Source organism: Saimiri boliviensis, chromosome X, assembly GCF_048565385.1.
Source record: "Saimiri boliviensis isolate mSaiBol1 chromosome X, mSaiBol1.pri, whole genome shotgun sequence".
NCBI lineage: Eukaryota > Metazoa > Chordata > Mammalia > Primates > Cebidae > Saimiri > Saimiri boliviensis.
The window spans coordinates 48,704,153-48,722,447 of NC_133470.1; the positions used below are offsets into that span (position 1 = coordinate 48,704,153).

Below are 18,295 nucleotides of genomic sequence, written 5' to 3' on the forward strand. Positions count from 1 at the left end.
AAGCCTCGGAATACCAAGGACTGCCGCAGCCACTAGACACTGCAAGCAGCAGGGAGGATTCTCTCCTAGAGCCTTCAGAGGCACCTGGATTTCGGCCTCTCAGGGAAACCACTGCTGCTGTAAGCACCCTGTCTGTGGTACTTTGTTATGGCAGCCCTGAGACACTAATACAGACGTTGACAGGTGCTCTGGAGAAAGACAAGGGAAGAAGAGATGACGCAGAGGCTTCTGTGAATCAGATACAGCCTATGCCCTTAGGTAGCTCCCAATCTACTCAGAGAGCCACAACCATAAATCACAAACATGACTAATGAGACCGAATGTGGAAAACATTAGAGTTGAGGCACAAGGACGATGGGGAGGGGGCGGGAAGTCTTTATGGATGTGAATGACGGTCTTTGAGCTAAGCTACGATTTCAACAGGTGGAAGTGCTAGAAGTGGGTGGGGCCTGCTGAGAGGAACCTTGTGCCAGTGAGGAAAGGAACAGGATCAGGGAAACAGTGTTAGGGAACCACATGTGGTTTGGTTGAAGACAGCGCAAGAAACGTGTTTGGGGTTGGGGGGTGGCAAGGGATGGGAGATGGGAAGACAGAACTTGATTCCACTTAGAGAAGACTTCATTGCCAAACTGAAGGACCTGGACCTTCCCTTATAGGCAATGAAAAGTCATGAAAATTTTTTTTGTTTTTGTTCATTTGTTTGTTTGTTTTTTGAGACATAGTTTCGCTCTGTCACCTAGGCTGGAGTGCAGTGGTGCAATCTTGGCTCACTGCAACCTCCGCCTCCCGAGTTCAAGCAATTCTCCTGCCCCAGCCTCCCAAGTAGTTGGAATTACAGGTGTCCGCCACCACACCCAGCTATTTTTTTTGCACTTTTAGTAGAGACGGGGTTTCACCGTGTTAGCTAGGATGGTCTGGATCTCCTGACCTCGTGATCCGCCCACCTCGGCCTCCCAAAGTGTTGGGATTACAGGCGTGAGCCACAGCACCCAGCCCTGTGAAAGGTTTATGATCAGAAGAGTGACATGGTGGGAGGGGAGGGGCCCACATGGATTTTGCGCGCACCGAGAATCACACAGTACAAGGTGAGTTTAGTATTGGTTCGTTGTTGTTGTTCATCAGAAACTGTGGTACTTACCTTTTCTCCTACCTGCTGCTTCCCAGAGTCAGTTCCCAGAAGCCTGAGTCCCTGGGACCAGCTTTGCCAAGGAACGTGGAGCTAGAGCAGGAAAGAGATTTAAAAACCACATCTCACCACTGCCAGAATCCAGTCAACAAGAATCCGTCAGAATACTGAGAACCATGAAACATTTGCCTCAGATCCAAAGGTGGCATCTGCTCAAATTGATTTTTCCTACTGGATCCTCACAGCTCTCTCCCTTCCATGAGCAGACCTTTTCTCCCAAATCTGTTAGCTGCCAAGCACGAGGTGGGAAAATCAAAATGAAAAAAAAAAAAAAACACTGGTCTGGCCAGGCGCAGTGGCTCACACCTGTAGCCCCAGCACTTTGGGAGGCCAAAGTGGGAAGATCACTTGAGGCCAGGAGTTTGGGACCAGCCTGGCCAACATGGTTAAACCCTGTCTGTACAAAAACTAGCCTAGAGTGGTGGTGCATGCCTATAATCTCAGCTATGGGGGAGGTTGAGGCAGGAGAATCGCTTGAACCCAAGAGGCAGAGGTTGCAGTGAGCTGAGATCATGCTACTGCACTCCAGCCTGAGTGACAAAGTGAGATCCTGTCTCAAAAATAAAAATAAAAATTAAAAAATTGGTCTTTCTCTCAGACTTTACAGTCCAGAATATTAGAGCTGAAAGGAACTTCGAGGTGAATTCCTTCTCCGGATAAGAACACTGAGGACCAGAGGCAAGTGATTTGCACACAATTGCTATGATCAGTGATCACTAGGCTACTACCATTTTCTTACTGTATTTGCTGCTGTCTGGTGTTCCCAAAGAGTCTTAAGATTGCAAACTTTAGAGAGCAGAAAGGTAGAAAAGTAGCCATGGCTGAGGAACACAGAAGAAAAAAAGACAGGGAAAAGGAAGACTCTTTTCTCTGGGGGAATCCCTGAAGAGATAGTGGTGTTTAAAACTGAGATGGAAGTTGGCGAAGTAATTAATTATCCTTCCAGCCTCCTTTCCCCTAGTGGGGGAAGGGGTGAGGTGTAACCAAAATACCTATCAGTCTCAAACAGCTGCACAAAAAGTAATTGTAATAGGCAAGTCTGGAGTTTCGTTTTAGGAAAATATTCTCTCTGAAGATGATTTGTAAGCTTGATCCTGTCAGAACATAAAACCACATAACCCAATGTGTTTCCAATTTTGTCCTAGCTGCCATAAAACTTTGAGCCAAATTCAGAGTCCAATTATAATCCAGTTCATTTTAGGTACCTGGCAACATCTATTTGTGCTTCCTTTACATGGTCTCTGGTCTGTTTTCTTCCACATTTTTATCCCTAATTGTCTTTCTTTCATGTTATAAACTGATGAGTCGCCTAATATCCTCTTTAAAGTAGGCGGGATATAAATCTTACATAAACTAAACTATATTTACAGATGCTAAGGGGATTTGAAACAATGAAGAACATTTGAAGGAACAGATGATATTTGGCCTAGAGGAGAGCAGGCTTATGAGGACATGATTACTGTCTTCAAATATCCAACAGGCTGTCAGGGGGGCAATGTAGTGGAATTATTCTGCTTAGCTCAAAAGGGCACAGCCAGAAGCAATGGGTGAAAATTACAGGGAGATGATCCCAGAGGGGAAGAAAGCTCTCACAGGCAATGCTTGGCGAAGACGGCGAGTTCACTGTCATCGCAGGTCTTCAAATAGTGGCAGGACAGCCTCATCAGGAGGGTCTGTTGCCTAGGGAATGGAAACACTCCGCAGAGGAGCTGAATAAGATAATTTTGGCCAGGCATAGTGCCTCACGCCTGTAATCCCAGCACTTTGGGAAGCTAAGGTGGGAGGATCACTTAAGCTCAGGAGTTCGAGACCAGCATGGGCAACGTAAAGAGACCCTGTCTCTACTGAAAAAAGAAATTAGCTGGGTGGGGTGGCATGCATCTGTGATCCCAGCTACTCAGGAGACTGAGGCAGGAGGATTGCTTGAGGCCGGGAGGTTGGGGCTACAGTGAGCTGTAATTGTGCCACTGCACTTCAGCCTGGGAGACAGAGCAAGGCCTTGTCTCTAAAAAAGAAAAAAAAAAGATCATTTTAAAGGCTCCTTCCAGCCCTGATTTGCACTACACAGTCCTAGATGCAGAAAAGAAGTCTGGCGGGGAGGTAACGAGGAGGGACAGGAAAGAAAGAAACAAAGGGCCTTTGAATGCTGGAACATTCCAGCCAGAAGCAGTGAACCCTGACAGCTCCTGAGACACTCCTAAAAGGAAGAATGGTCCATAAACAGAACTCAGGTCTGCGTTTCCCCAGTCCTACTGCATGTAACTCCTACAGGGCAGGATAAATCGAAAAATCCGTTTTCCATGGCTCTGCACTGCCATCTAACTCGCTATTATTCAAGGAAGAACAGGTCACGATGGCTAGAGCTAGAAAGAGCCTTAGAGATCATGTAATCCAAACCTCTCATTTATAACCAGATAAAAGGAGGCTCAGACAATGGAAAGGACTTGTCTCCCTGTTCGCTACTCCATCAGGGCCGTGTGCTGCTTATAGAGGGCAGAGAGGGTTTTTTTGACCTTTCGATCCCCCAGCCAAGCTTGGCCCTGGGTTCTCGGCCACTGTGGGTGAAGAGTAAGCAGTTGGAAAATGGAACTGAGTTGCCCAGAGGCGCTACAACTGGAAGCTAGGCCTTTCAACCCCCAACCTAATGATGCTTTCCATAACAAAATCTCATTCCATTCAGTTCAACAAACATTTACTGGTTTCTCTCTGTGCCAGGCCTGGAGCTACAGTAAGAGATAAACCAGAGGCCAGCTGTGCCCTCCAGGAGCAAACGTTCCTCCAGGGAGCTAGGCTCTTCCCCTCTCCGGCCCTGCACACCTGCTGTTCCTTTGGCACGGAAAGTTTTTTCTCCTTGCTGCCTTTGCCCGCTTAACTGCCTATTCATCCTTCAAATCTAAGATCAAATGTCGGCTCATCAGCAGCATCTTCTCTCATTCCCAAACTTGGCAGATCCCTCTGATACATGCTCTCAGTGAGTCCTTTTCCTTTCTGAATTTAGCGAGTTCGTAATTCTATATTGATTTGTGCAGTTCTTGATTTGCTTACCTCCTGCCTCCTCATTAAACTGTTAGCTCTACAAGGGCAGGTACTGCTGTTGCTTCCCACTCTATACCATAAGCCTGACCAAAAGCCTGGTATGTGGTAAGTAAAGTGATAAGCAATCTGTGTTTGTTAAATGCATGAATCGACAACCTAATTGGGTATATAGACAGACAAATCGTAACTACAATTCTGTGTGATAAAGGATATAAAGTAATACAGAAATCTTTTTTTTGAGATGGAATAAAGGATATAAAGTAATACAGAAATCAGGGTTTTTTTTTGAGATGAAGTTTCCCTCTTGTTACCCAGGCTGGAGTGCAATGGCGTGATCTCGGCTCACTGCAACCTCCGCCTCCTGGGTTCAAGTGATTCTCCTGCCTCAGCCTCCCTAGTAGCTGGGATTACAGGCATGCACCATTACACCTGGTTAATTTTGTATTTTTGATAAGGATGGGGTTTCACCGTGTTGGCCAGGCTGGTCTCAAACTGCAGACCTCAGGTGATCCGTCTGCCTCAGACTCGCAAAGTGCTGGGATTACCAGCATGAGCAATCGTGCCCAGCCGAAATCATTTCTTTAGAAAGGAGGAGGTCAGCTTCTGCATCTATGGAGCTGGCCTTGGCTAGCCTTGCAGAAAGCATATACTGCCAATCAAAGCATGCGGCAAATGGCATAGCATTGTGAAAGCACCCATTGTGTTCAGGCAAACCAAAGCTACTTGTCAGCATCTCTCCATTTCCCCAGCCCCTAGGAAGCAGGCACTTCTGCCACAGTGGGACAGACTGGCCACCACCTGCTGATCTGGGTTTGGGCACAACTGGCAGTCAGACCACAGGGCAGAGCTGAAAGGAAACTCCTGGGATTCAGAATTCACAAATCTCTCTATTTCTCAGGATTCTGCTCTCCAGGAGAAAGGTTGAGGAGATCTGATTGGGGCCAGGTGTGGTGGCTCACGCCTGTAATCCCTATACTTTGGGAGGCCAAGGCAGCTGGATCACCTGAGGTCAGGAGTTCGAGACCAGACAGGTCAACACGGCAAAACTGTCTCTACTAAAAATACAAAGATTAGCCGGGCATGGTGGTACGCGCCTGTAATCCCAGCTACTCTTGAGGCTGAGGCAGGAGAATCGCTTGAACCCGGGAGACAGAGGTTGCATTAAGCCGAGATCCTGCCATTGCACTCCAGCCTGGCGACAAGAGCAAAACTCCATCTCAAAGAGAGAGGGAGAGAGAGATATCTGATTGGACCTGGAATGAGGGGTCAGTTCTGCACCTTTTCGATGGGGTAAGACCTACTCCCAGGCGTAAGAGAGTATTGCCATCTAGTGGTAATAATAATAATAATGATTATAATAATGATAATGACAACTAGTGGACGTGGTCCTTGCTTGCGTGACCAACCATCCCCGTCTGCCCAAGATTGTTTTCGCAGCTGAAAGACCTACATCTCAAGAAAACTCAGAGTCTCAGGCAAGCCTACCCCTTGATGGTGTTCAACACACTTATATACACATGATCTCATTACATGGCTCCTAACAGTCGATGCCAGGAATCAGGATTCATTCTGCAGAGATCTGCAGAGCTTTAGAGATCCAGCCCATTTTCTAGATGAGAAACAAAGCCCAAGAGAAGGAAAAGAATTTCCTTCTTCAGCATTACATTACAAATTAATGGCAGAACCAGAATCAGCGTCTAGGTATCCAGGCCCACAGCCCCAGGTACTGTTGCCCCTGGCTGGCATGCCCTCAGCAACTTTGGCAGTTTGTCTAGGTCCCATGTCCTCCAGAAAGCCCTCGCTAAACTACCCACCCCTTCATCCTTTCAGAAAACTTCCCCTCTGAAAGCCTGAAACACTCATTTGACAGTTAGCACGTGCTATAGGTACTGTTTTTTGTCCTTTAAATGTATTGCTAAAAAAAAAAAAAAAAAAAAAAAAAAAGAAAGAAAGAAAAAGAAAAAGAAAAAAAGAAAAGCTCCCCGGCTTCCCACAGCCCAGCCCCTAGAGATACTGACAAGGAGAGCCGCCTCTGGTCAGAATAGTCTCGGGAGTGGCCCTAGTTGGTCCAGGGCCCGGAGGAAAGGGCATTTGGCACTGCAGAGCAAGAAAGGAAGCAGAGGGAGGCTTTTGCAATCACCAGGTGGGATGGATTTGAGAGCCAAGAGCTGAAGAGAGGTGAGAAGGCAGCCTCAAGACAAAAGGAGGAAGTGAAAGCCTTCTTCGCCCCGGGGATGCTGCCAGGGAATGGGTCCTGGTTTTTCTGCTGCCAAAATTGCAGCGTCCTTGTCCGCTCCCCTGGTCCCTGACAAGGACCCCCAAAATCAGCTCTTGCCTTTCCCCTCCACTGAGACAAATTTGCAAACTCCCACATCTCTGTGGAAACGGCAGAGAGCAGGAGAGAAGAAAAAAGGAGAAAAAAATCCACCCACATGCCAACAAACTGGAAAAAAAATAACCCAGGCCTTGTCGCACTCAGCTGTTGGCTTGCTGCTCCCTCCCACTGTGGCGGCTGCTCCTGCCTCCTGGACAGGGACCTGACTCTGTGCAGTTCCCCTTCCCATCTGGAGCTGGCTTTTGTCAATGCCCCTTGCCCCTACCCCCACCCCAGCTCTGGGAGAGAGAGAGAGAGAGAGAGAGAGAGAGAGAGAGAGAGAGAGAGAGTCCTAGAGTCCAGGAGGAGGAAAGCTGGAAGGAAGGACTGGCAGAGCCACCCAGGGCATGTGGCTGACCACAGACTCTGTGCCCATCACCATCTCCCAAACCATGGAGGGGACCTTCCTCCCCTCCCGGGGAAATTAGTTAAGGAGACGGGGCACTGCCCACAAGCTGGCTCCACCAGGCCACTTCTGTCTCAGAGGCTGTCCCCTGCCTTGTGTGTCCCTCCCCCAAGCCTTCCCCTTGGCCGCCTCTCTCTACCATTTTCAAGTTCTGTTTTCAGTCTAACTCCTTCTATTTTCATCTTTCTGTGTCCTCGCCTTTCTTCACCTTCTGCTCCAGTTCTGGGCACCATATTTAAACAAAGCAAAACAAAACAAAATGGAGTGTGTTGTTGCTAGGAAAGGAGGGATGTGGAAACCGTCACGATTGGAAAACGGAGGTGTTTTGCCCGTAGGAAGGATATGGACTCAGAGGAGCATGGAAGGATAGAAACACAAGGAGCTTTTTGGATAACCTTATTTTACAGATGAGGTGACCGAGGCCCAGAGAGGAAGAGCTGGGGCTACCATGCAGAAGAGGGAACAGCTTTGTTCTGAGGGCCTCCAGAAAAAAGGAGGACCGGTGAGTATGATTTACGAGAAGGCAGATTGATTGGCTGATTGATTGATTTTGAGACAGAGTCTCACTCTGTTGCCCAGGCTGGAGTGCAGTGGCATGATCTCAGCTCACTGCAGCCTCCGCCTCCAAGGTTCAAGCAATTCTCCTGACTTAGCCACCCAAGTAGCTGGGATTACAGGTACACACCACCACCCTGGCTAATTTTTGTGTTTTTAATAGAGAGAGGGTTGCATCATATTGGCCAGGCTGGTCTTGAACTCCTGACCTCAAGTGATCTGCCCACCGTGGCCTCCCAAAGTGTTGGTGGCGTGAACCACCCCAGAAGGCAGATTTAAATGACAGTTTTGTTTTTTATTTCTAAATCCATATTCCTGTTTTTTTGTTTCTTTGCCTTATTGTGCAGAATTTCCAGTTCAATTCTGAACGAAAGGGATGGCAATGGGCATCCTTGTGCTGTTACTTATGTTAAAGGGGAAGATATCAATCTTCCATGTTTAGACATGGTCTTCACTGGAGGATTGGGAGGATTCTGGAGGATACTCTTTACTCTTTATTAAGTTAAGGAAGTTTCCTCTCATTATTATTATTATTTTTTTAAGACAGGGTCTTGCTCTGTTGCCCAGGCTGGAGTACAGTGATGCCATCACAGCTCACTGCAGCTTTGACCTCCTAAGCTCAAGCAATTCTCCCGCCTCAGCCCCTACTAAGTAGCTGGGACCACAGGTGTGTGCCACCATACCTGGCTATTTTGTGTAGAGCTGAGGTTTCGTTGCCCAGGCTGATCTGGAACTCCTGGGCTCAAGCAATTTGCTCATCTCAGCTTCCCAAAGTGCTGGGATTACAGGTGTGAGCCACTGTGCCTGGCCTACTAAGAACTTCTTTTGTTATGAATAGGAGTTAAGTTTTATCAACTGCTTCCTCAGCATCTTTTCTAATAATCATGCATTTTTCTCTTCTAATCTGTTTATATGGTCAAGAATGCAGCATTTAGTTCAAGAAACAGGTGAAATTTCTAACATACAAAACTATCCAAAGAGGCACTAGCCACCCATGGATCAAAGTAGTCAATTCCAAGTCACTGGAAATGTTCAAGTAGAAGTACCGCCACTCAATAAATACTTAGGTGTCAGGCACTGTTCTAGGTTCTGGCTACTTAGTGGTGAAGAAGGTCCCTGATCGCCTAGAGCTCACATTTTAGAGACGGGATGACAGACACAAATAACCAAACAAATATATGAACAAGAACATTGCAAAAAGTCAAAAGTGGGCCAGGCACGGTGGCTCATGCCTTTAATCCTAGCACTTTGGGAGGCCGAGGTGGGTGGATCACCTGAGGTCAGGAGTCCAAGACCAGCCTGGCCATCATGGTGAAACCCCATCTTAAAAAAAAAAAAAAAAAAAAAATTTAAAAAAAAGTCAAAAGTGTTATGAAAACAATTTTTTAGAAAAAGGACAAAGGTAGTGTCATGAGGTGAAGATGGAGAACAAGATGAAATCGTTTAGTCAGGGAAGGATTCTCCATGGAGGTGAGAGTTGAGGTGAGCTTGAACGACAAGAAGTCGTCAGTCATTTCATGAGGACCTAGAGGTGTGGCATCCCAGGGTAGAGATGAGCTTGGTGTATTCAAGGGACTTCAGAAAGAAGGCCAACTGGAGGCAGCAAGTAGGACTGGTATTAGAGAAGGCAGGAAAGAGTTCTGGAATAAGACGGTGTCAGCCATGTCAGCCATGGAAGGCATTTAGCTCTTATTCAGGTACAGTGAAAAGCCATTGGAGGGTTTTGAGCTAGAAGTGACATGATCTGAATTTTGTCTTTTAAAGCTTACTCTGTCTGATGTGTGGAGAATGGGTTATAGTGGGGGCAAAACCGGAATCAAGAAGGCCAGCTAGGAGGCTAGTTACGAGACCAGTTAGACAGTCCAGGCAAGAGATCATGATATCCTGGGCTAGGATAGTCATTGTGGAGAAAGATATGTGGATGGATTTGGAATAGATTTTCACCTGGGCAGCACTATCAATCAACTTGATCTAATTGAAATGTATAGATGCTCCATCCAATAACAGCAGAATACACATCCTTCTCAAGCTGACATGGAACATGCACCAAGATACGCTGTATTCTGGGCCATAAAACACACCTTAACAAATTCAAAAGGCTGAGTGTGGTGATCCCAGCACTTTCAGGAGGCCGAGGCAGGAGGATCGCTTGAGGCCAGGAGTTCAAGACTAGCCTGGGCAATATAGTGAGACCCTCTCTCAACAAAAAAAATAAAAAATAAAAAATTAGCTGGGCATGGTGGTGCATACCTGTAGTCCCAGCTACTCAGAAGACTGAGGCAGGAAGATCTCTTGAGCCCAAGATTTTGAGGTTGCAGTAAGCTATGATTGCATCACCGCATTCCAGCATGAGTGACAGATTGAGACTCTGTCTCAAAAAACAAAAAACCACAAATGCAAAAGAATAGAAATCATACAAAGTATGCTCTCAGACCACAATAGAAATAAAATAGAAACTGGCAGGGCGCGTTGGCTCACGCCTATAATCCTAGCACTTTGGGAGGCCGAGGTGGGCAGATAACCTGAGGTCAGGGGTTCAAGACCAGACTGGCCAACATGGTGAAACGCCATCTCTATTAAAATATGAAAATTAGCCGGGCGCAGTGGCTCAAGCCTGTAATCCCAGCACTTTGGGAGGCCGAGGCGGGTGGATCACGAGGTCAAGAGATCGAGACCATCCTGGTCAACATGGTGAAACCCCGTCTCTACTAAAAATACAAAAAATTAGCTGGGCATGGTGGCGTGTGCCTGTAATCCCAGCTACTCAGAAGGCTGAGGCAGGAGAATTGCCTGAACCCAGGAGGCGGAGGTTGCGGTGAGCCGAGATCGCGCCATTGCACTCCAGCCTGGGTAACAAGAGTGAAACTCTGTCTCAAAAAAAAAAAAAAAAAAAAAAGGAAAATTAGCTGGGCATGACAGCGTGTGCCTGTAATCCCAGCTACTCGAGAGGCTGAGAAGGGAGAATTGCTTGAACCCAGGTGACAGTGGGTTGCAGTGAGCCAAGATTGCACCACTGCACTCCAGCCTGGGCGTCTGAGTAAGACTCCATCTGAAAAAAAAAAAAAAAAGAAAGAAAGAAAAAGAAAATAGAAACTAGTTACAGAAAGATGACTGGGAAATCCTCAAATATTTGGAAATTAAACAACAAATTTCTAAATAACACATAGATCAAAGAAGAAGTCTCGATATAAATTTTAAAATATCTCAAATTAAGTGAAAATAAAAATGCAATTTATTAAAATTTGTGGGATAGTAGAAAATCCCTAACAGTCTATGGGGGGGGGGCGCTACTCCTGGAACTAATGAAAATATATACAGCAAGGTCACAGAGTACAAGGTCGATACACACACAAGAAAAAATCAGTTGCTTTCCTATATACCAGCAATGAACAATTAGAATTTGAAATTTTAGGAAAGCAATATTCTTTTCTTTTCTTTTCTTTTCTTTTCTTTTTTTGAGACAGAGTCTTGCTCTGTTGCCCAGGCTGGAGTGCAGTGGCACGATCTCGGCTCACTGCAACCTCTGCCTTACAGGGTCAAGCAATTCTCCTGCCTCAGCCTCCCAAGTAGCTGGGACTGCAGGTGCCCACCACCACACCTGGCTATCTTTTGTGTTTTTTAGTAGGGACAGGGTTTCATCATGTTGGCCCGGCTGGTTTTAAACTCCTTACCTCAAGTGATCCACCCGCCTCGGCCTCCCAAAGTGCTAGGATTATAGGTGTGAGCCACAACGCCTGGATGCAATACTGTTTTCAATAGCAGCAAAACAATTAAATACTTAGGAATAAATATAACAAAATATGTACTGGACCCAAATCTAGAAAACTACAAAACACGAATAAAAGAAATTTAAATAAAGGGAGAACTATTCCATGTTCATGAAAAAGAGGACGCAATATTTTTAGGATGTCATTTCTTTACAACTTAATGTATGCATTCAGTATCATTTCAGTCAAAATCTTAGCAAGCCATATTATAGACATACACAAAATGATTCTCAAGTTTATATGGAAAAGCAAAAGACCTAGCAAACCAAAAATAATACTGAAGAACAAAGTTGGAGGATTCGCACTATCTAATGTCAAGACGCCACAGTATCATAAAGTTACGGTACACAAAACAGCGTGGTTGAGAGTGGAAAAAGACAAACTCTTTTTGCTCTGCTCTCACAGAACAATCAACACAGATTTCTGTGACCAGATGTGTGGGAGTACACACACTAAATAAGCAATCAGTTTTGTTGTGGACACCATGTGAATGTCCTCTAATTTGGTGTAATTTTGATACTAACTAGCCGGAGATGGCATCAGATATCACAGGTTGAGAGCTGTCTCCAAGAATGCCATGTTCCCTTCCGTCATCCTCACCTCCGCCTTCAGATGTGACTCCAGGTTGTTTTACCAGTGTTTTTGACAAACTGGCTGTAAGCTGGTTTTCCACAACCCCCTCACTGAGTTCCATTAATTTGTTAGAGTAGCTCACAGAACTCAAGGTAACATTTACTTATATTTATTAGATTTTTTTTTTTTTAGTTAAACTATCATTTTATTGCTTGAGTACACAGATAATTTATGCGACCAGGGCAGAGGCCGTGGATGACTCATATTTCCAGTCAAGAGGGAGGACTGGCTTGGTCTGATAATATCGGGCCAAATGATGAATCTGGCTCTCTATCAGAGTCCGATAGAATTTAGCATCCTTTATCTGATGCGTGAGGGTGTCAGGCCCTTCTTGGCCAGTTTGTCAATCTGCTCCTTCACGTCATTGGAAGTCAACTTCAGCCACCAGGAGCATGCATGTGATCCACGATGAAAGTGGTCAGGCAGCAAAAGGATGTTGGGTTATTATAAGGAACATTACAAGGGATGTAGATGAAAAGATGCATGCGGCAAGGCCTGCGGGAAGGGGCACAGTGCTTCATGCCTTCTCCCAGTGTGCCGCCCTCCAGGACCCTCCGCCTGTTTTGCTGTCTGGAATCTCCCCAAGTTCTGGCCTTTTGGGTTGTGATGGAGGCTTTATTACCTAGGTGTGATTGATTAAGTCATTGGTCATTGGTGATCAGCTGAACCTTCCGGCCCTTCTCCCCTCCCCTGATGTTGGGGAGTGGGGCTGAAAGTCCCAACTCTCTAATCATGCCTTGGTCCTTTTGGGGAGCAATTCCCAATCCTGAAGCTACCTGGTGCTGTTGGCCAACAGCCAATTCATTAACATGTAAAAATACATCATTTTGGAGATTTCAAGGATTTTAAAAGTTGTATGTCAGGAAATGGGGAAGACCAAGTATACATTTTATAATAATCACCGTGGTGTTAAAGAAAGAATGCACACAGAGATGAATAGGACAGAGTGGAATACAGTTTGAGGTAAAGCCAACAGAACTTGTTGTTGTAAATATGAATCGAGGAAAAAAAGGAATCAAGGACCATCTGTAAGAGATGGGAGAAAGATCAGGTTAGAGAATGTAAAATGTCTCAACTTTGAAGGTTTTTTGTTTTTTTGAGACAGAGTTTCGCTCTTGTTACCCAGGCTGGAGTGCAATGGCACGATCTCGGCTCACCGCAACCTCCACCTCCTGGGTTCAGGCAATTCCCCTGCCTCAGCCTCCTGAGTAGCTGGGATTACAGGCACGCGCCACCATGCCCAGCTAATTTTTTTGTATTTTCAGTAGAGACGGGGTTTCACCATGTTGACCAGGATGGTCTCGATCTCTTGACCTCGTGATCCACCCGCCTCGGCCTCCCGAAGTGCTGGGATTACAGGCTTGAGCCACCGAGCCCGGCCAACTCTGAAGTTTTAATCAAGGGTTGTAGGGTCTACAATTCTTTGAGATGCCCCCCATGTCCCTCCTAACACTTCAGCTATTCCTGGGGCTGAGGTCTCCCTAATTACTGGCCCCACACCTCCAAGCTCAGCCCCCCTCTCACTTCCCTTTCCTCTTCTTTGAGGCGGGGGTGTTGGGGGCTCTGCCAGTGACAGCCAATGAGCAGGGTGAATGCTGCCTCTAGTCTTGGTTTTAAGAGGCTTCAAGCTTTGTGTGCCAAAGATCCCATTACCCTACATCAGTGTGTTAATGAAGCATGAGACAAGCTGGGGAAGGGAAAGAGAATGAATGAAAGAGAAAAGAAGATGAAGGGAGATGGGAGAGGGGAGGAAAAGGAAAAATGAGTGAGTGACCTGTCGGCATGTGGGGAGGGGAGCAGGCCACAGTGGCACACGGGAGCCACCTGGGGCACAGAGCATCCAGCACTGCTGGCCTCTGCCCATGGCCTCAGCAAGATCCCCTCCTTATCTGCAGCTGTGGGAGAGCAAAGAGCCTATTATCGGGAGACGTGTCCTCTGTAGGACTATGGCTTACATCTGGTCAGAGTGGGAGGATGGATGAAGAGGAATGGATGCATTTAGAGAAGTGGTTCTAAACCTTTTGTTGAGTCTCAGACCTGTCTAAGAATGTGATGAAAGCTATGGCCTGCACGCTCTCCCCAGAAGAATGCCACTAAACATTATCATATTGTGTCTACAGTTCAACATCTTTGTGAATGCTCTGGAATCCTCCAGGATCCATGAACCTATGTGTCCAATTTAAAGGCTATTTAGGAGATACAAATCAGTGATGGACTGTATGTGATGGTTGACAGAGTGGGTCAGAGAGGAAGCCTGGGTTTAACGGCTGACGTAGTTGATCGGATGATGGAACCATTCACTGAGACTGAGAACACCCAAAGAGGAACAAGTTTCTGGGGAAAATGCGGAATTCAATTTAGGACCTGCCAAATTTTAAGTGTCTGGAATGTCCAAGGGGAGATTTCCAGGAGGCAGTTGGACATATGGATATGAAGTGCAGGAAAGAAATGTCGGCTGGAGCGATAGACTTGGGACCCATCAACATGTAGATGGTTATTAAAGCTATAGGAATAGGTGAGGTTGTCTACCAAGACCGAGCAGAATGAGAGACTGAACGTACAAATGGACAATGGCCAGATCATATATAAAAACAGAACTTGGACCCACTCCTTATGTATAATAAACAGCCCAGGAAGCCAGCCTGCCTTAAGTCAGACTTGCAGGAAACCAGCTTGCCACCTCTAGTGACAATCCAGGAAGCTAAGCAAATATTTCTCTAATAATTGGACCTGGTCAGGTATGGTGGCTTACACCTATAATCCCAGTACTTTGGGTGGCCAAGGTGGGTGGATCACCTGAGGTCAGGAGTTCGAGACCAGCCTGGTCAACCTAGAGAAACCCCGTCTCTACTAATAATACAACAAATAGCCGGGTGTGTTGTCATGCACCTGTAGTCCCAGCTACTCGGGAGCCTGAGGCAGGAGAATCACTGGAACTCATAGATAGAGGTTGCAGTGAGCCGAGATCACGCCACTGCACTCCAGCCTGAGCGAAAGGGTGAAACTGTGCCTCAAAAAAAAAAAAAAAGGCCCCAAATGGCCAGGACTTGATGAGTAACTAACAGCTCCCCTAATTTTTATCCCTGCTTCCAATTTAGGACTAACTAAAGAAAGACAAATACATATCCCCAACCAGTCTCATCGGATTACCCCGTTTTCTAGCTAACTGCCTGCAGCTTCCCCACAGCAACAGCCTCCAGTCAGGGCACCCCGATGCCTTCCGTTTTCTCCATGCTAAAGCTTTCCCACTGCTCTGCCCACCTTTGAGTCTGCCAGTAGGCAAGTGATGGTGGCCAATTCCTTTGCTATACCAAGCTCTGAAAAAATAGGCTTTGCTTTTATTATTTGGTGAGTCTTTATTTCCACAAGAATAAGAAAAAGGCTCGGACACGGCCTTACGGAACACCAGATTCTAAGGAAAGGGCAGAAGAAGAGGGGCCCAGAAAAGGGACTGAGAAGTAGCAGCCAAACAGTAAAGAATAAAGCCAGGAGAGTCCGGTGTCACCGAAACCAAGGGCCCATCTCCTTCCAAATGGAGGGGAGAGGTCAACAGTGCCAAATGTTACTGGCACTGGCTGTGTGGTCTGTGGACTACGGGACAGTCCCTGTTCCAGGGCTGTGTGCTGCTGGTCATCAACACACTAGGCTGTGGTGTGCTTATGGTGGCCCCAGACGGCGTGTGACAGTCCTGGGAGGTCTACACCCAGCTGGACCAGATGTTCCACTGGTGGCACTCAGCGAGCACGTTTGCAGTGGGCGGCAGCGTGGAACCCTCCCTGCGCTACTGGTACCTCTGGTTGGACTGCCTTCTCCCTGTGTCTGGCCTCTAAGGTCTCCCAAATGCTTTCAGGAAGATCTTCGTGGATCAGCTGGTAGCGTCTCCCATGCTGGGCATCTGGTACTTCTTGGGCCTTGGCTGCCTGGAAGGCCAGACGCTGGGAGAGAGCTGCCAGGAGCTGCAGGATAAGTTTTGGGAATTCTACAAGGCTGACTGGTGCATGTGGCCGGCGGCATGCTGGCCAACTTTCTCTTTGCGTCCCTCCCTCCTCCCCCAGTTCCGAGTCACCTACATCAATGGCCTGCCATTGGGCTGGGGCACATACCTGTCCTACCTGAAGTACCAGTTCCTCTGACACCTCAGGCTATATGGCCTGGGTACCAGAGCAGACTAAGCTGCCCGTCCCCAGGGACAAGGTGCAGGACTGACTCCCAGGGGTCTACCCCTCTACCAGAAGGGGAACAGGACTGGATGTGGTGGCTCATGCATGTCATCAGTTTGAGACTAGCCTGGGCAACATGGCAAAACCATGTTTCTACAGAAAATACAAAAATTAGGCTCGGTGCAGTGGCTCACAGCTGTAATCACAGCACTTTGGGAGGCCAAGATGGGTGAATTACCTGAGGTCAGGAATTACCTGACCAACATGGCGAAACCTCATCTCTACTGAAAACACAAGAATTAGCAGGGTGTGGACCTGTAGTCCCAGCTACTCGGGAGGCTGAGGCAGGAGAATCGCTTGAACCCGGGAGGTGGAGATTGCAGTGAGCCAAGATTATACCATTCCACTCCAGCCTGGGTGACAGAGCAAGACTCCCTCTAAAGAAAGAAAGAAAAAGAAAGAAAGAAAGGAGAGAAAGAAAGAAGAAAGAAAGAAAAGAAAAGAAAAGAAAGAAAGAGAAAGAAAGAAAGAGAAAGAAAGAAGAAAGAAGAAAAAGAAAATATAAAAATTAGCTTGGCGTGGTAGCACCCACTGTGGTCTCAGTTACTTAGGAGACTGAAGTCAGAGGTCACCTGAGCTGGGGAGGTTGAAGCGTGCAGTAAGCCATGATCATGCCACTGCACTCCAGCCTGGGTGACAGAGTGAGACCTTGTCTCAAAAAAAGAAAAGAAGAGGAATGGGCTCTCGCAGCAGGCTGGGGTCCTGGGCTGCATCTGAGCACCAGTCCAGCTTCTGGGCATTCGGCTAAGCTGCCCCTTCCAAGCCCACTGTTTGTGTCTGGCCTCTGAGGTGTCCCTAACTGAAACACAACCATTAAGATGGTCAGTCATCCCCAAGCCCTTCTCAGCTAGGAGCATCATGTGACCTGTGACAAAGATGTCCCAAGGGGCCTGACCCAGCCAGCCATTCCCAAGCACCAACCCCTCAACACTGCTGCGGACCTGGTTCTGGGCCAAGCAGTTGAACTGGACACCAAGGTGGGGATGTAGCCCATCCTCTCAAAACAGGGTCAGACCTGGAGTTGGCCCCCAAAACCTTCAGGCAGGGCCAGGCAGCCTCTAGGTCTCTGATTATAGACTGTGGAAATTCCATTAAGTTCTCTCTAATTGAAAATAAAATAGGACGGGTGTGTGACTCACTCCTGTAATCCGAGCACTTTGGGAGGCTGAGGTGGGGGATCACTTGAGCTCAGCCTGGGCAACATGGCAAACCCCATTTCCAGCTACTTGGGAGGCTGAGACAGGAGAATCACTTGAGCCCAGGAGGCAGAGGCTGCAATGAGCCAAGATTGCACCACTGCACTCCAGCCTGGGTAACAGAATGAGACCCTGTCTTAAAAAAAGAATAGAAAAGAAAGAAACTGAAAACATCATCTATCTTTTCCTTCATGGTTTCTGGGTTTTGTGTCACATAAGAAAGGCCTTCCCTCCGGGCGTGGTGGCTCAAGCCTGTAATCCCAGCACTTTGGGAGGCCGAGGTGGGTGGATCACGAGGTCAAGAGATTGAGACCATCCTGGTCAACATGGTGAAACCCCGTCTCTACTAAAAATACAAAAAATCAGCTGGGCATGGTGGCACGTGCCTGTAATCCCAGCTACTCAGGAGGCTGAGGCAGGAGAATTGCCTGAACCCAGGAGGCGGAGGTTGCGGTGAGCCGAGATCGCGCCATTGCACTCCAGCCTGGGTAACAAGAGCGAAACTCGGTCTCAAAAAAAAAAAAGAAAGGCCTTCCCCACTCTAGACTGTAACAATATTGAATATTTCCTTCCAATATTTTATGAGTGATACTATAAGTACTAGTAATTTTGTTTGGGATGGGGTCTTGCTCTGTTACCCAGGCTGGAGTGCAGTGGCACAATCTCAGCTTACTGCAGCCTTGAACTTTGGGGCTCAAATGATCCTCCCACCTCAGCCTCCAGAGTAATTGGGGCCACAGGCACACACCCCCATGCCTGGCTAATTTTGTTTTTGTTTTTGCAAAGATAAGGTCTATGTTGCCCAAACTGGTCTCAAATTCCTGGGCTCAAGCAATCCTCCCACCTCGGCCTCCCAAAGTACTGAGATTACAGGTGTGAACCACTGCACCCAGCTAATAATTTTTTATTGAGATGTAATTTA

At 47.1% G+C, this 18,295-nt stretch overlaps 1 pseudogene; it reads left to right on the plus strand.

Annotated features, from left to right (window-relative positions):
- Window positions 1–1,048: 1,048 nt before the first annotated feature.
- Window positions 1,049–16,090, plus strand: LOC101046821 (mpv17-like protein 2; annotated as a pseudogene).
- Window positions 16,091–18,295: the final 2,205 nt, after the last annotated feature.